The sequence below is a fragment of the Pseudonaja textilis genome, chromosome 4 (assembly GCF_049901715.1).
Source record: "Pseudonaja textilis isolate UNSWEBS1 chromosome 4, rPseTex1.2, whole genome shotgun sequence".
In the NCBI taxonomy this organism is placed as follows: domain Eukaryota; kingdom Metazoa; phylum Chordata; class Lepidosauria; order Squamata; family Elapidae; genus Pseudonaja; species Pseudonaja textilis.
In genome coordinates, this window is record NC_141993.1 from 14107273 (window position 1) to 14123814 (window position 16542).

General features: G+C 42.4%; 1 protein-coding gene across 1 annotated transcript in view; it reads left to right on the top strand.

Annotated features, from left to right (window-relative positions):
* Window positions 1–3952: 3952 nt before the first annotated feature.
* Window positions 3953–16542, top strand: part of USP54 (ubiquitin specific peptidase 54) — a 134369-nt gene continuing 121779 nt past the window's right edge. The window contains exon 1 of the mRNA XM_087933855.1: window positions 3953–4078. The gene's annotated coding sequence lies outside the window, so the exon portion shown is untranslated. The remainder of the gene's footprint in view (window positions 4079–16542) is intronic.

The window sequence follows — 16542 nt, forward strand, 5'->3', positions numbered from 1 at the left end:
TTACATTCTGTAAGCCACCTCAAGTCGCCATGGGTGAATAGGCAGCAATATAAATTCAATAAATAAATAATAAATATACAACTAGTGCAAGTGAATGAAGTATTGGCAAAATATGGAACAGAATAAAATCATTTAAAGTTGACTTTTATTTTCAATGTAAATGTAAAATTGCTGGGATATTATCATTATTATCAACAATGTTGTATCCCAAATCCACTTTACGACTGCTCATAAAATAGCAAAGAATGACTTGTTTTTTTTAAATCTGATTTTTGCTGCAAAAAGAGCAAAGAGGATTGGAAATAATTTCCATATTTTCCATAGTTGGCCATGATTCATACATATCCTGGCAATGTGTTTTTCTGTGCAGTGTACCTACCAACTTGTCATCTTCTTGCTTCCAACTCCTGGCTGAGATAGGCTTAAGTTGTTACTTATCTGTATTAAGTACTATTTCTGCCACCTTATTTGACCCCATCCAAAGGCAGCTACAAGGTGTGTAACATCCCGGCTACTGGTTTATTCAATAAAAGGCCAGTGGACAATAGATCCCCAAACAGCCAAAGGCATGCCAATTAGCTTTCTATTACCCCAGAATTCATGACACAGAGCAAAAGATACAGGTATATAGAGTCTGGTTGAAAGTTAGAACAATCTCCAACCTCTGGTAAGAGGAATTGAATAGGGGGCCCAATTGCCCAGGAGAGGATGGACACTCTTCGCTGGATATTTTAATATGGATTTCTGCACTGAACTGGAGAGTAATTGGACTTGGTGTCCCAAATGTCCCTTTTCAATTGCCAGAAATTTTACTCTTACTCTGTTTGAATCTCCTTCCCATTAATTACAACTTATTGATCCTTGTCTTGAAGTTTTCAGTTCAGAAAAAATTGCCTCTTTATTACAGCACTTTAGAACTCTCTAGAATTCTTCCCTTAGTTTTTTTTTGGTGGGGAGTGCAAACTTCTTGGGCCCAGCTCCTTTAGATTATCCTCAGATGGACTGGCATATAGTTCCATTAATCATCCTTGTAGTTCCTTTCTGAATCTTATCCCAATATATTCATGTCAATGCCAAGAGCTGACAGACACCTTATTCGAATGCTAAGGTTGTGTATTTTGGAATTATTACCCCTTGAGATCAAAATGCAATGTTTTGTTTAAATAACTCTAATATTGTATCAATCTTTTCTAGATGCTGCATTTCACTGCTTAAGCTTAGGTAGTTTTCACCGATACACTTAAAAACTTTTCATATTTAGAGAGCCGCTTTGAGATGTAGCTTTTCACTATAAAATGAGAAATGCTTATTTACTTATTCACTCATAAGTGAAGTCTGGGAATTGTGCTTATCTATGACAGCACTAAAATATCGTACAAACGAAGCCAAGCTTGGACTACATAGTTTTTGTGGTGCCCCATTTGGGCCTGGTGCCCTAAGCACGGCTTAGTCTGCTTAATGGCTAATACACCACTGGATAAAGTAAATGATACTGAAAAATCAGCCTTGGGTGTCCACTGAAAGGGCTTTGGCTCTCTGCAGATTCCAGACGATTGATGAAAGGGTGCACCTCGTAAACTTCTGGTTTGCAGGGCTTCGGCGGCAGGCAGGAATCCGCGATCATGCGCAGTTTCTGCCTGGGCTCGCCGCTGGAGCGCCCCGAGCCAGCTGGCTTCGGGGCTAAGCCACCCTGTAGAGGTGGTGAAGAGAGGGGAGATCGCCAGCAGGGTCGAGGAGAGCTGCATCTCTCCTCCTCAGCTGGTCAAACTCCCTTTCCTGAAGGCGGTAGGAGTGGTGGTCAGAAATGGCCACCTCAAAGAAGCACTCAACCAGAAAAGAAAGTGCAGGAGGAAGATAAGAAGTGAAAGTTTTGGCTGACCGGGATAAAAAGCAACAACTAAGGTACCCTGAAATTTAAATTTTATAAAAGATAACATCGCTCCCAAAGAAGAGTCAGAAGCAGCAAAAGAAAGTGAAATGGGAAAGTTTTTTTTTCTTCACTCTCCTTCCTCACGTTGACAACGAAAAGAGCTGAATAAGAAATCGGAAAAGTCTGCTTTGGCACCAATAATTAAGCTGAAAATATAATTAAATGCCAAAGGGATTTCTGGACACTAAAAAATTCTTTTTGTCTATAAGTAGGGAGAGGAAAAGAATAAGGGCAGGATCTGGAAGGAGGAGACTGCCTGGATTTTAAAAGAATTTAATGTAAAATCTCAATAAGACTTCTAAAAGATACATTTTAACTGGAACTTTGTAACTAAATAGTAACCCCAAAAAGAGAAAGTGAAAAAAGAAGAAAGTGTAAAAAGAAACAGCTTGTGTGTATTTGGATTGCTTGGTGACTTTGGGATTTTTGGATATTATATATGAATGACTAAAAACAATTGGGTGATTGTTTAAAATTTTTTACAATGGCACTATCTCTGGATGAACTGAAAATGGAATTTAAAAACTATAAAGAAGAGACACAAGAAGGGAAGGGCTCCTTTGGCTCTGTTTTTCAATTCTTAGAAATGGCGATTTGTAACTACGAGAAACAAGAAAAGACTGCACAACAAGAAGATTGGGACAAAGAAGAAGCCATCTTTAATGAACAAGTAACTCTATCTGGGGAAGAAAGGGGAAAGAGAATGGAGAATTTAAGATCTAAAAAAACAACCAAAAAAGGGAAAAATAATTTGAAAAGTGGATATAATATTGGCAAGCAACAGAAAAGGGGAATACAGAAGAGGGAAATGGAGGTGGAGAGACAGGGGGGTAAAAAGGGGAGAGAGAAGGGAAGAAGGAAAGGAAGAGAAGTTACAAAGATTTGGAGCAAGATGTAAAGAAACAGGACTTATTCAGAGATAATGGGTGAAAATCTAACTGAAAAAGGGATTCTGTGAAGATACACAAGATGGTTTTGTTATATTTGTAAAAGAAATAATGTTAGAAAATTGGAAACAACATATGATTAAAAGAGGGATAAAATAGTCAGTGTAATTTAGTGAAGCTTTTGTGAACAAAATAAATGAAATAAAATAAATGAGAGAATTGAATTAGGAAGGAACGGGAACATTTTAATTACTTAATGTTTTATAAAATATAAGTGAAGGGGGGGAATTAACTATGGAAAGTTTATAAGTGTTCCCATAGAAGTATGATATTTATCTGAAAAATAATGTGCAAAATGTTAAGATTTAAATGAATATTAATATTAATGATAGAATTGAAATGGTATGGATTGTTGTTCTAATTATATTATACATTTATAATTTTTTCTTTTTAAAAAAATACAGTGTGTAGTTTTAGAAAGTACCAAGCAGAATCCAAATGGAAGTTATGTATTATATTAAGTGTTATAAATTTAGGGGGAAGATATAAAGACGTCATACTCCAATCAGTGATTACAGGAGAAATTTTGTTTAATGAGAAAAGAAAGTAGACAGTTGAAACAGGACAGACAAAGAATATAAGTACAATGATTTGAATTGAGATGAGATAAATAAAATAAAATTAAGAAAGTTAGAAGAGGGGAGAAGCTATATTGAAAATGTAGAATAGTAATAAGATATGGAATGGAATATAAAAATGAGCATGAACTTGAATTTGTGTCTGTACGAAGAGATGAAACCCGGGATCAAGCTGCTTTCAAAAAAGATGTTTTATGTTTTTATGTTTTATGTTTTGCTTGTTTATGTTTGTTTTCAAAAATCGAAAAAAAATTCAAAAAAAAAAAAGAAAGGGTGCACCTCTTCTCCCTTACCGGATAGCGGGTGGAAAGAGAGGAAACAGCCCGCCTGAGCCCAACTCTCTGCCTCAAGAGCCTCCGTAAGCGCCAGACACCGCCGAGCCACCAGAATAACGAGGGCGGCGGAGCTTACCGAGGTCACCTAAGCGAAGATCATCGGTAATGGGTGACGCGAACTCCCGCCCAGCATCCCGTTGCACAGCGAGGTAAAGCTAGTTGGGCGCGGCTTTCTCGTGCTCTCGCGAGATGGCGCCGCCGGCCTCCTGTAGTCATAGCAGCGACTTGACGAGAGGGGATTCCCTCCGTACGGCGCTGTCCCCGCGAGCTGTTCCGTGGGCAACGGCGGTGAGTCAGTGGCGGCGGCTGGCGATTCCGGCGCGGGGTTAAGCGCGAGGGCATAGCCAAAGGGAGCTGGAGTCGCCTCTTTCTCCTCCCCGGGGGGCTTTGGAAAGAGGGGGGCGGGCTTCCCCTCAAGATGGATGGTCTTTCTCGCCCTCCCTTAATCTTGGGCCTTCGTGCTGCAGGCCTGCTGCTCGCTCCCTCCTCCCCGCAATCCCCTTGCCGCCGCCGCGGCTGAACTGGGGGGGCCATGCGCAGCCTCGTTTTCCTGGGTTCCCCGCGCTTAGTTTGGTCTGCGGGCCGACGCTGCCGTTTCAGCTCGGCGTCACCGGCGAAAGCTCCCCACTCCCGCGCGAAAACCGGGCGCTTCACCAAACGCCTTGGCGGCAGTGGGGTCAGGGAGCGATGGTGGACCTTGGGCTTTTGAAGATTCACTGCTGCCTCTTGCATTTTGGGGAGCCGGTTATGACGTTTTCCCCTAAATTTGTATGAGCTTTTCCGTCAGTACACAATAAAACGGACTTTTAAATGTCCCACATCTCCGCTGTTATGACGTTTTATGCTTGTTCCCACTTTTTTACAAAAACTGGAGATGTGCTGGATTATTTAGAGAAACATTTACCTTGTGGATCCTCTATAAGGGGCCAACCTATTCACACTTTCACTGATTTCTGCTATAATTACTTTTCAGTATTCCTAGGGCAGGATGTAAGGCTGTTAATATACTTTATGTTGAAATTATACACCTTTTTTAAGCTATTAAGCGTTCATTCTAGTTCAATGCACTATGTTATATTTCTGAACTTTTAGTCAGTTCTCAGAGCAGGTCTACTGTAATACTTTATTGTCACTGTACGGATATTCACAGTATACACATACAACGAAATTCACATAACACCAGGATGGGAAGAGTCTCTGAACATTGTGCAACTTCCTCAAACAGCGAGATGTGAAGATACCGTCCAGGGCTGGTAGCTGGAGCCTGGGCAGTTTTAATGATTCTCTGTAGAGCTTTTTCGTTCGCTACAGAGCTGCTCCCACCCCATGCAAGGGTGCCGTATGTCAGGACACTCTCAGTGGTGCTGCGGTAGTAGGACAGAAGTAGATGCTGAGATAGATTGATCTTCCTGAGCATTCCCAGGAAGTACAGCCTCTTCTGTGACTTCTTCACAAGCATGTTAGCATTCATAGTCCATGCGAGGTCCTCTGAGATATAAGCGCCCAGAAATTTAAAACTACCAGCCATCTCCACTTCCTTGCCATTTATGTACAGTGGTAAATGTACATTTCTTTTCCTCCTCAAATCAATTACAAGTTGTTTAGTTTTTTTGGTGTTAAGTGTAAGATTATTTTCTTTGCACCAGCATGTCAGTCTTGTACTTCCTTTTTATAAGCAGACGCATTGTTCTTAATAATGAGCCCCACCACTGTTGTGTCATCCGCAAATTTGATAATTGAGTTGGTGATATACAATGGGGTGCAGTCATGTGTATACAAAGGAAAGGGTTAGCACACAACCCTGGGGGGCTCTTGTGCTTAATATCAGAGTAGAAGAATGGTAAGATCCCATCTTTATTGACTGTGGCCTATCTGTCAGAAAATCCTTTATCCACAAACAAATCTTCTGATTTATACCCAAATTGGATATTTTAAAAAAACAGCCTGTTGGGTAGAATGCTGATAAGGGCAGAACTATAATCCACAAATAACAGCCTTGCGCATGTTCCCTGTTGTTCCAAATGATTCAGTACAGTATAGACAACAATGTCCATAATCATCAGTTGATCTGTTACTCCTATATGCAAATTGGCATGGGTCCAAAGTAGATGGAAGACAAGGCTAGAGTTATGAAAACATCATCAATATGTTGGACAGAATGCTGTCAATGTTTGGCTTCACACATCATACTAGTTGTAATTTGTTTTAAGCATTTGTTGGAAAAAATGTCCATCTGGGTTCTTCAAGTGGGAAGAAAGACACTGAAAACATGGAGGCTGATTGGAAAGATGTTTAATGGTGGACAGGACCACATGGTTTGAAGTCCTGGGTAGCTGACCCCATGGAGTGGAGAGTGAGATATATTTATACCCTCTTTGGAGCTTTGAATTTGCTTCCTCTTCCTGTGAAAGAAATGTATTCTAATTGGTTGTCAGACTCCCAAGGGGCCATGCAGGGGTAACTGTAGGTTGTCTTGAGTCCCAAGCTTGGTTGAATCTTGCTGGGTGATATAATGAAGGGGCTTTGGGCAATTCCTATTATGGCTTAATGGCTTTGTCCTGGTTTGGATCTGAGTGAGGGTAATCCTATCTCCCTGGAGCTGAAGGTTTTTTGTGTTGTAGATAAGATGGCCCAGTCTTTTGTAGATAAGCTGGCACCAAACTATCCGCTGGAGCTGAGTTTCTGTGTCCCTTAAGATTTCTCTTTTAGGGTGTCAGCATTCCAACCAAACTCTCCACCCCAAATTCAGCACTCAGAGACAAACTCCATCCAAGTAAGAATTTATTAGAGAAGTCATATTGGCACATCAGGGGAAAACCTAAATCAGAATTCCCGTGCTTTCCTCTGCTACAGTTAGCTCACACCCAGCCACTATTGATAATTCTCAAGTCACGCTCTCCAATCCAGCTCGATTCTGAATTCCACCGAGTCCAGTCACTCCCCTCCAAACTTCAGGGATACAACCTTGACCTCTGGCGAAAGAATGTTCTTGTGGCTATCCTCCCTTCTCACTGTTCTCTCGTTTCCACAGCTGCCCGTCTCCCCTGTGACGGCCCTAAATCTGAATCAAGATGGTCCCGGGGCTGGCATAGGGGAAATATTCTGTCTTTTTAATATTTCCTGGAATATTTCATTCTTCTAGGAGAGGGGTGGGTGCTAACTTCCCACACATTGTGGAAGAAATAAGGCCACCCCATCAAGAGATAGAATTTTCTCAATATGCTAAGCCAAATTGCATTATGGATTTAATTTATGTTATAGATAAATTGATTTAATATGTAGATTGAAGTGGTGGATAGAGTTGTTAAATTACAGAATTACATATCTTTTGAAGTTATCCCTTATAGATCTAGCACGACTCCTTTGCAAGCGATGAACTCCAAACAGTCTGGATAGAATCTAGTACATTCTAGAATACATCACAACCCATCCTTTTTTCTGTAGTTTGAAGAAGTCTTAGATCTTTGATTATCATTAAGTATGATTTTGGCATTGAAAATAACCTGGTTGCCCAAATCCATGTAAAGAAGAAATGAAACTTTTTAATCTCTCATTTTTCAGTTTCTGAGTAGAACAGGGCTGTCAAACTCGCGGCCCGTGGGCCAGATGCATCACATATTGGCCATGCCCACTCCCGGTTTAGTGAAGGGAGAAAAGTCCCGATATGTCCCGTGACACCGCCATGACACCTCTGGAGTAGAATATCTGAGTTAAGGCTAGGAGCAGTTAGGGTTGCTGCAGATTATAACAAACAAGGAAGCCTCTGGTTGTGCTTGCTAAGCTGTTCTAAATACCACCATTTCACATAACTTCTCTCTTTCATCTTTTAGACATTTTTAAATATCAAAACTTATAGATGTAATAAAGAGTGCAGATTTGGGCATGGCTGGACAGACTAACAATGAGAGAATTATTTATGTTCTTTTGGGTTCTGAGTGCCAGAGAAATAATCTTGCCATGGTTATCTATGCTTTGTTAATTTATGTATATTACATGTGAAGTTGAGTTTAACAATTCATTCAAAAGAAAACTTCTATATTGCTTAACTGGTGGTATGAGACAGCAACAAGCTGCAGTATTTCCATTGTTCTGGAACAATATTCTTGTTCTTAGCCAGAAGACCTAGGAAACTATTCAAGATATAGAATTAAAGTCCTTTGTGACTTACAGCTATACTGTACATCAGCGGTCCGCAATCTTTGTGGCTTGGAGCACCTCTTCACCCTAATTATATTTTTTATTCCTAACATTTTTTAAGATTATATGTTTGAATTTAGTTTAGTGGACATTCTATTAATCTTTCCTAGTAGAAGAGCCAACCCACCCAATGTTCTACCCTTTCAGTTTCATATTCATTTAGTATATTTTAGTTACTTTGGTTTCTTAGCTAATTTTTAGTTAAAATAAGTACACTAGATTAGTATTCCCCAACCTTTGGCACTAGGGACTGGTTTAATGGAAGATCATTTTTCCACAGACTGGGGTTGGAGATAGTTTCACTTGCTTGTCCATTGCTCACCTCCAACTGTGATGCCTGGTAATTAGCAGGCCACAGACTGGTACAAGTCCCTGCCATGGGGATTGGGGACACCTATACTAGATTACACTTATATGATTTTTTGTAAACTTATGATTAAATTTAAAAAGATCTGAATGGATCTGAACAACATGGGAAAAAGAAAGTAATGTCATGGCATTGGTCCAGGTTCCCTCTCTTCTTCAGTGTCTGCTAAATAACCAAAATTAGAACATTTTATATGAAAGGAATCTGTTAGTTAAACAAATTTTCCTCTCACCTGTAACATATTTCAAGCCCTGAATCACTTGAATGGACCTTCAAATAAAACTGGAAAAATGACAGCAGTTAGATTTTTCACTACAACAAGATTTATGGCAAAGCAATGTTTTTGTACAGTGCAAACTATTATTTGGTTATATAAGCAGTGTCACCTGTAAAATATGATCTGAAATTGAATGAAAGCCTCAAAATCTTTTTTCAACAGAGTACCAAACTGGACCTAAGACTTTTGTTAAAGACTTATGCAGAAGCTTTGATTAAGCCACATATCCTGGACATACACTCTGATAAACATTCTAAAGTAAAACAGAACTGTATGTGGTGACTCCCCAGATACCTCTTCAGATGTCAGTTCGGAGGAAGATGAACCAGTCCCAAGCATTCAGGATGGGAGTTGGTCAATGGCTCTGAGCAGCCATCTGAGAGTAATTTGGCTGAAGCACAACTGCAGCAGGACAGCCCTGAGGCTTCAGATGGGGAAAGCATACAGCTAGTTAGTGAGGAGGAGGAGGAGAAACTGCCTTTTGCACTGATCTAAGAACACAGGGCAAAGAAAAAAAAGGCAGGAGTAGCTTTATTTAATCTTACTCTTAAATAAAATAGACGAACTGCTCCTTTTAAATAGAAACAACTCAGACTTTTCCAACTCAGCAGCCCTCTGCTTCACTGAAATATGGCTGGATAATTCAATTAATGATAACTGCTTGTAAATCCCAGGATTTCAGATTCAAAGAGCAGACAAAATTGCAGAAATATCTGGTTAAAAAAAGGAAGTATCTACTTTTATATTAACCACCGATGATGTAAAAATATCACTACACTAAATAAATTTTATTATCTGGATTTAGAGACACTATTCATTATTTGCACACCCTATTACGCACCCCCCCCCCAAGAGTTTTCTTCGTTCATTCTAGTTGAGGTCTACACACCACTCCAAGCTTGCATAAGCAAGGCATGGCAAACTTTAACTGACCAAATCCTGTGGGCTGAACAGAGATATTCCAGACTCCCTACTCATTGTATTAGGAGATTTTAATAGTGATAACCTAAGCCAAGAGCTGGAGAGAATCAGCAGATAACCTGAATGTGTTCTACTGTAGGTTTGAGAGGAGACTCCTGTTAATATTGCTATCCTCTCCATCTCAGATACACCAACAACAACCACGTCTCCTACACCTGACTTCATCCCTTGGGCCCCATACCTCTGGCAATCACAGAAAAAGATGTATGAGGTCTATTTCCCAGGCAAAACGCTAGTAAAGCACCAGGCCCAGATAGGGTAACTCCCTCTTGTTTGAAAGTTTATATCATCTGGGCACCCAAGAAACCCTTCATCAAGGACTTGAATGATTACAGACCGAACTAGACATCTATAGTTATGAAAACCTTCAAAAGGTTAGACCCCTTGCAATTTGCTTACCCTGCAAATAGATCAGCAGATGGTGCTGTCAATATGACACTGCACTATATCTTACAACATCTTGAATCCCCAAAGACCTAAGTAAGGATCCTTTTTTAAAGACTTCAGCTGTCAAGGGCTGGGGAAATTAGGAGATTCAGACAGTTCAAATGAGTATGAAGATTTATTGCAAGCTTAGGTTGCTACAAGAATTTGGCCAAGTGACCATTACAGGAATCTGCGGGAGTTAAAAATGGAATTTAAGATGGGCTGGACTTAGATCTCTTGTGGACACACAGGGGCTCATGACTTATGCTGCATTTTACTCCTCCCTTGGGCTCAACCTGGTCGTCTCCTACATTAGCTTGGCATTCAACACCAACATTTCACCCTGTCTAAACTGACTCAGCTAGCTGTGCCTGACCACACTTGTAGATAGATTATAAGCTTTCTAAAATAAAGGAGGCTGCAGGTGAAGCTAGGGAATACCCATTCAGTTAGCACAGGAGCCCTCAGTACTATCTTCATTACTTTTCTCTATATATACCAATGACTGCATCTCAAAGGATCCCTCTGTTAAAGTACGGGCATTTGGAGATGATACAATAGTCATTGGTCTCATTTGAGAAAATGAGTTTGCATATAGATGAGTAATAGATCGCCTGGCACAGTGGTGCAGCCAGAACCATCAAGCTGAATACTCTTAAACTATAGAAATAACAGTAGAGTTTAGAAGAAGCTCTCCCTACCACCTCTTACAATATTAGACAACACAGTATCAACAGTAGAGGCTTTCAGGTTTCTGGGTTCGATTATCTCGAAGGATTTGACGTTAGAATCATCATTAAAAAAAACATCACAAAGAATTTCTTCCTGCATCAACTCAGAAAGTTCAGATTGCCCAAGGATCTACTTTCTAAAGATGAATTATTGAGTTTGTCATTTGTACCTCAATAACTGTCTGGTTTGACACAGCAACCAAACAGGACAGGTACAGACTCCAACAGATAGGATTGCAGAAAAAATAATTGTAACCAGCTTGTCTTCCATTGAGGATCTATATACTGCATGAACTACAAAGAGGACTGAGAAAATATCTACAAACCATTCTCATCTTGATCATAAATTGTTTTAACTTCTCACCTCAGAACGTTGCTTTAGGGCATTGCATGCCAAAACAACTAGACACAAAAATATCCCCCCCACCCCCCCATGCCACCATTCTTCTGAACACCTAATTCCCACAGCACTGTCTTAGGCCTAAAAATATTTACCCATGTAGTACACCGAATTGGAATTTTCCTTCTCAACTTCTCATCTTTCCTGTTATCTTCTCCTATTGGTATCTTATGATTTATCACTTGTTATTTTGTAACTTATGATCAGTGATTGTCGTGATAATTTATGATCTATTACTTTGCTGTTTGTATCTACAATGAGCGCTTATGTACCAGAAACAAATTTCTTATGTGTCCAATCACACTTGATCAATAAAGAAGAAGACATGGCAAAAATTGGGGGCTTCATACATATGAAAGACTTTTGGGATACTAAAGAAGCAATTCCCTGCAAGTTAAATTGTTCAATTCAGACACAAAAGATTGCTCTCTGCATCCTCCTGAACAGCCTCAGTATTGGTTGCTATGATTCCAGGACAGTCATTTTAATTTTTCTTAGGACCTCCTCAGAGTTAGCACAGACACATTTGTGTATTATTGAATGGCTTCCAGTGCTCCAAATCTGAAGTGATTGTGTTGTCTTTTAATCAGCCTATTATCTTACTGATGGTGTTGCAAATGAGATTATACGTACATTTCAAATCTTTCTCTGCCATTATCTTTTACCAAATATAAGTTAATTCCCTAATTCCAAAAAGTTGTTTTGTTCTATCTTACCTAGCTTCCATAAGCATGCCAAAATGTTACCTGATGTCACCAAGTTTGCCTCTTTCCCATACCTGGCTTTGAAAAATGTAAGGTGGTAGGAGTCAGCCAGTCTTGCTAAGCGAACGTGCCAGACTCAGCTGAAGCTGGCCTTTGGTTTCCAGCCAGGAATGAACAAAATAAGACAATACACTAGCTGGAAAATCTTTTTTAAAAAAACCTTACTGGTTACAATTGCTACAGCAATTGTCTCCAGACATTGACACTAATTGCCCTCCCTTAGCAGACAATAGCTGGATATCACTTTCCAAATAATATTTGTTCCATCCCTTAAGGGGCAGTTGGGAAGCCTTTTGGAGAGTGCCAGGCCATGTTAGCTACTGAGGAAGAGGTATTCTCTATAAAGATCCTTTATAGCAGGGGTCCTCAACTTTTCGGACCTCAGGGACCACTAAATTCATAATTTTAAATCCCGCAGACCACTAATATAAATTCAGTGTGCAGCTCACTGAAATGCCTGGATTCTCAGTGACAGGATGGGGTCCTTCAGGCATTTAGTTTGACTGCCTGTTTCTGCAACCTTAAACACTCAAAGAGCCATTTGGACCTGTTCATTTCTCTGTTTATCTGTAAAGTTTTTTTTTAACTATAATTTTAGTTTTTTCTTTGTTTATTTTCAATCCTGCAACTTATCCATATTCTTCAATTTTCCCTATCAATCTAGTGCCAGTTTCTAATGGTTCTTCTTTTTAATATTTATAATGGACATGTGATAAAGCAAAGAAATATTGGAGTAGGATTCACATCTTAATACAGAACATTAAGTGATTATAAAGGTAAAACCAGATATTTTTCTTTTGGGCTTAATGGATAAATAACTTGAAAAAATGGAACTTTGATGTTATATATGCTGATAGCAGTAAGAATATTTTATCTACAAAAATGGAATTATATTTTGATTCCCACAATGGATGATGACTGCAAAAGTTGATGGAGTTTAGCAAAGAAGGTTAAATTGACTGCTTTGAATAATGGTTGATAGCTTTATTGGCTATGTATAGTTTTTGCATACAAGTAGACAAGATATTTCACCCATCATGCATACTGTTAAGTTTGATACTTCCACTTTTCTCCTTTGAACTGCTCGGATCATCCAGAGAGTGGGAGGTGCTCCAGTCTGCGTCTGTGTAGGCTGAGCTTAATTACTGAGGAACGCTCCGCCCTCCATCACGTGGTCCCTTGCAGCGTTCCCCAGTTTATGCTCAGCCTTCGCAGAGTTAGGCTGTGAGTTTTGCATTCTCACTTCTTTGGCCGATCCAAGCACTCTATTGAATTTCAGGTTTGATTTCATTTTCAGTGTATTATCTTTCCTTAGCCTCTGCGCATTTGAGGGTGCCTTGGATGCCAGGGGTGTGCGAAATTTTGCCCCCAAGGGGGTTGAGCGGGCGGCTTAGCAGCGCTTCTGCGCTAAACCCCCCCAATTCGTTCTTTTTCATTTCCTGCCTTTTCCTCGTGCCGCCTTCACCAGTGGCCTGAATTGATTGCGCTTTAGCGCAGCTGGCTTTCCCCCCACCCAACGCCGATCGCCCCTGGTAGAGGCGATTTATTGCTGTCCTCGTTGCATTTTTTTCAGCTAGAGGGACTTTAATCTGCCCTGAGCGGCCTGTTTCAAAGGATTCGCAGGCGGCCGCCATTTTGGGCATCGCCTCATGCTCGGGCGCCATCTTGTGGCCTCTCCGCAGCTGCGACGTTCAGATTAGCCCTTGCCACAGGCCTTCCAGCCTGTTAGGGCCTTCCTTTTCCACCGCTGGGTGACTAATCCTAATAAAAAAAGGCAGAATTATTTTTTGTTCAAAGTGTTGGCTTCCACAGCAGTGCTCAGGGCGAGGAAGCAAGTGCAGCCACTCCCTCCCTCGGTGGGGGCAAGCTGCCTGAGGCCGTTTACATTCTTGGCGTTAATTTGATCAATTGGGCTTTTTTATCTACCAACTTTTCTGCAAGTTTGTCTCATAGTAACAAGATAAAGAATATCTTCATATTTGTACACTTGTTGTTCAACTCTATTCCATTGGTGAGTAATCACTCACAGCATTTATTTAAATATATATATATTCATCACTGCAGAAGCATTGCTTTCAGATACGTATTCTGACAATATATTAACATTAATAATAATAATTATTATTATAGTAATAATATAATTATTATTTATATTTTTCAGATTATTCCTTTCCAAATTCTAAAAGGGGGCGCGGGCCAGCTTTAGGATACCCGGCCTCCTCCGTAGGTTGTATCCTTGGCGTGCCAACCTCCTACATTGTTCTACTCAATCCTTTGTACAATGGCAGACGACAATTCCGCTAACCACCTTTCTTTGAAGGCCAAATCTAAGTCCCACCATGTGCGCAGACAGGCTAAGGAAACCTCTTAGGAGGCATCCAAGGCCTCTCAAAGGGATGTCTTAAGACGCCATAAGGCGTTAGAGAAAGAGTTCGACAGGCGATCCAGGGTGCCTCAACCAGCACCTCCAGCCATTCCTTCTACCTCTATGCACCCCCCCTCCTCCAGTTTGTTCTCCCCTCTCCAGGCACAGCTCACCTCAGGAGTCTCAGGTCCCTGGACCATTGACCAGGTGGATGCCCGAAGCCACATTCACCCCCACGGCCGCCAGTCTCCGACAGGAGGAGCCCCCCACAATCGAGATGCCTGATCATATGAGGGCTTGGATGGAGCAGGCAATTCGCCAGGGAATTGCTCAAGGCCTGCAGCAGATGGCCAGGCCAGGCCTCCTTCAGATGGCTCCCGCACACAAGTCACTATCAGCCAGGTCCACGCCCACTCCGGACCCTACTCACGGTCAGGTACCTTCACAAGGGGCCAGCCCTCCTCCAGAAGGGGAACTGGAGGAGGATATGGAGGTTCTGGACCAATACAGGGAGGAGGAGGAGTTTGAATGGGTATCCACTTTCCATGGGGAGCCCTTATCGGAGTTAGATCCGATGGAGGCAGAACTGTCGGAGGACGAAGGTCTCATCCCTGACCAACCTTCCTTTGTGGGACTGTTCAAACGCCACATGTTTAAATCTATCCTCTTCAAGGCCAAGAACACCTCTGGCCTAGCCGCACAACCCCCTCTGCCCCCCCTTCCTCTGCTGAAGATCCAGAGGACGCCATGTTTAGGCAACCCGTGGTAGCAGAGGACGTTGTCCCAGCTCCACCCATCTTCCACAACCTAGTTTCAAACCAGCTAGGTTTTACGGGGCCCCCCCTTGCTCCATCTACTCAGGACAAGAGGTTCTTTAACCTCGAGCCAAGTTTTTGCACCCTCCTCAATACCCCGGAGGTGGATGAGCCCATCGTTGGCCTCGCATCCTCCTCCTCCCCCAGCGACCCTCTGGAGACCCTCAAGCCCGAGGACAGGAGGTCCGAGTTAGCCTTATGCTGGGCTCATCTAGCCGACGCCTGGGCCATCAGATCGGCTACGGCCGCCTCCTTCTTCACCAGGTCCTCGATCTGGTGGCTCCGCCAACTAAAATCGCATGTCCCCCCCTCAAACACAAGGGCGCATCAGGACATTGCGAAGATCACGGCCGCGGCAGAATTTTCAGCCGACGCCACATACCACGCGGTCAAGTTCTCCTCCCGGGCACTAGTCTCTCAGGTCACAACTCGCCGTCTGCTCTGGCTCAAACCCTGGCAGGCAGACGTAAAAAATAAGGTCAAGCTGGCTACCGCTCCCATCAAGGGGGAGAAGCTTTTTGGTTCGGCTCTAGACCCCCTACTAGCCGAAACCAGGAGCAAGAAAAAATTCCTTCCCTCCCTTTTTCAGAGGCTAGACTCGAGAGCCCCTCAGCCCTTTCAAAGAGGGTCCTCCCAACCTTTCTACCAGTCTCCCTTCCCGCCCAGATACCCGAGGCCCCCCTCCTATAGGCCATCCTATCCCCAGGATCGAGCCGATCCGGGCAATCGGAATAGGAGGGGTGGAAACTACAAGCGCCCCTTCAGAGGCTCTGGGGGGAGGCCCTTTCGGCGCTCTAAATAAATCTTGCCCTTCCCTTCCCATTGGTGGTCGGCTTAGACATTTCGCTGACCAATGGGATTCCACTACCTCCGATAACTGGGTCCGGGACTCCATTAGGTTTGGGCTCGCCCTGGAGTTCAGAACCCCGCCCCCCGAATTTTTCATGGCTTCCCCTCCTTCTAAGGATCCCTCCAAACGCAGTTTGATGGATTCAGCCATCCATCATCTCCTCACCATCCAGGCCATCCAACCAGTCCCATCCTCTCAACGAGGACAGAGTTTCTACTCCCATCTCTTTGTGGTTCCCAAATCTTCAGGGGTGTGGAGAGCAATCTTGGATCTCAAACGGCTTAATCGTTACCTAATCCACCGCAAATTCAAGATGCACACCCTTCAGTCCATTTTACTGGGTACCAGACAGGGGGACTGGCTTTCTTCCGTAGACCTCTCTGAGGCATACCTCCACATTCCAATCCGACCCTCCCACTCCAAATTCCTCAGGTTCTGTTACAATCATCGTCACTTCCAATATGTGGCCCTTCCCTTTGGGTTGGCTTCCGCCCCTAGAGTCTTTACTAAGATCCTCGCGGCCCTGGCGGCCCACTTAAGGGACCACCTGGTGCGACTTCATTGCTACCTGGATGACAT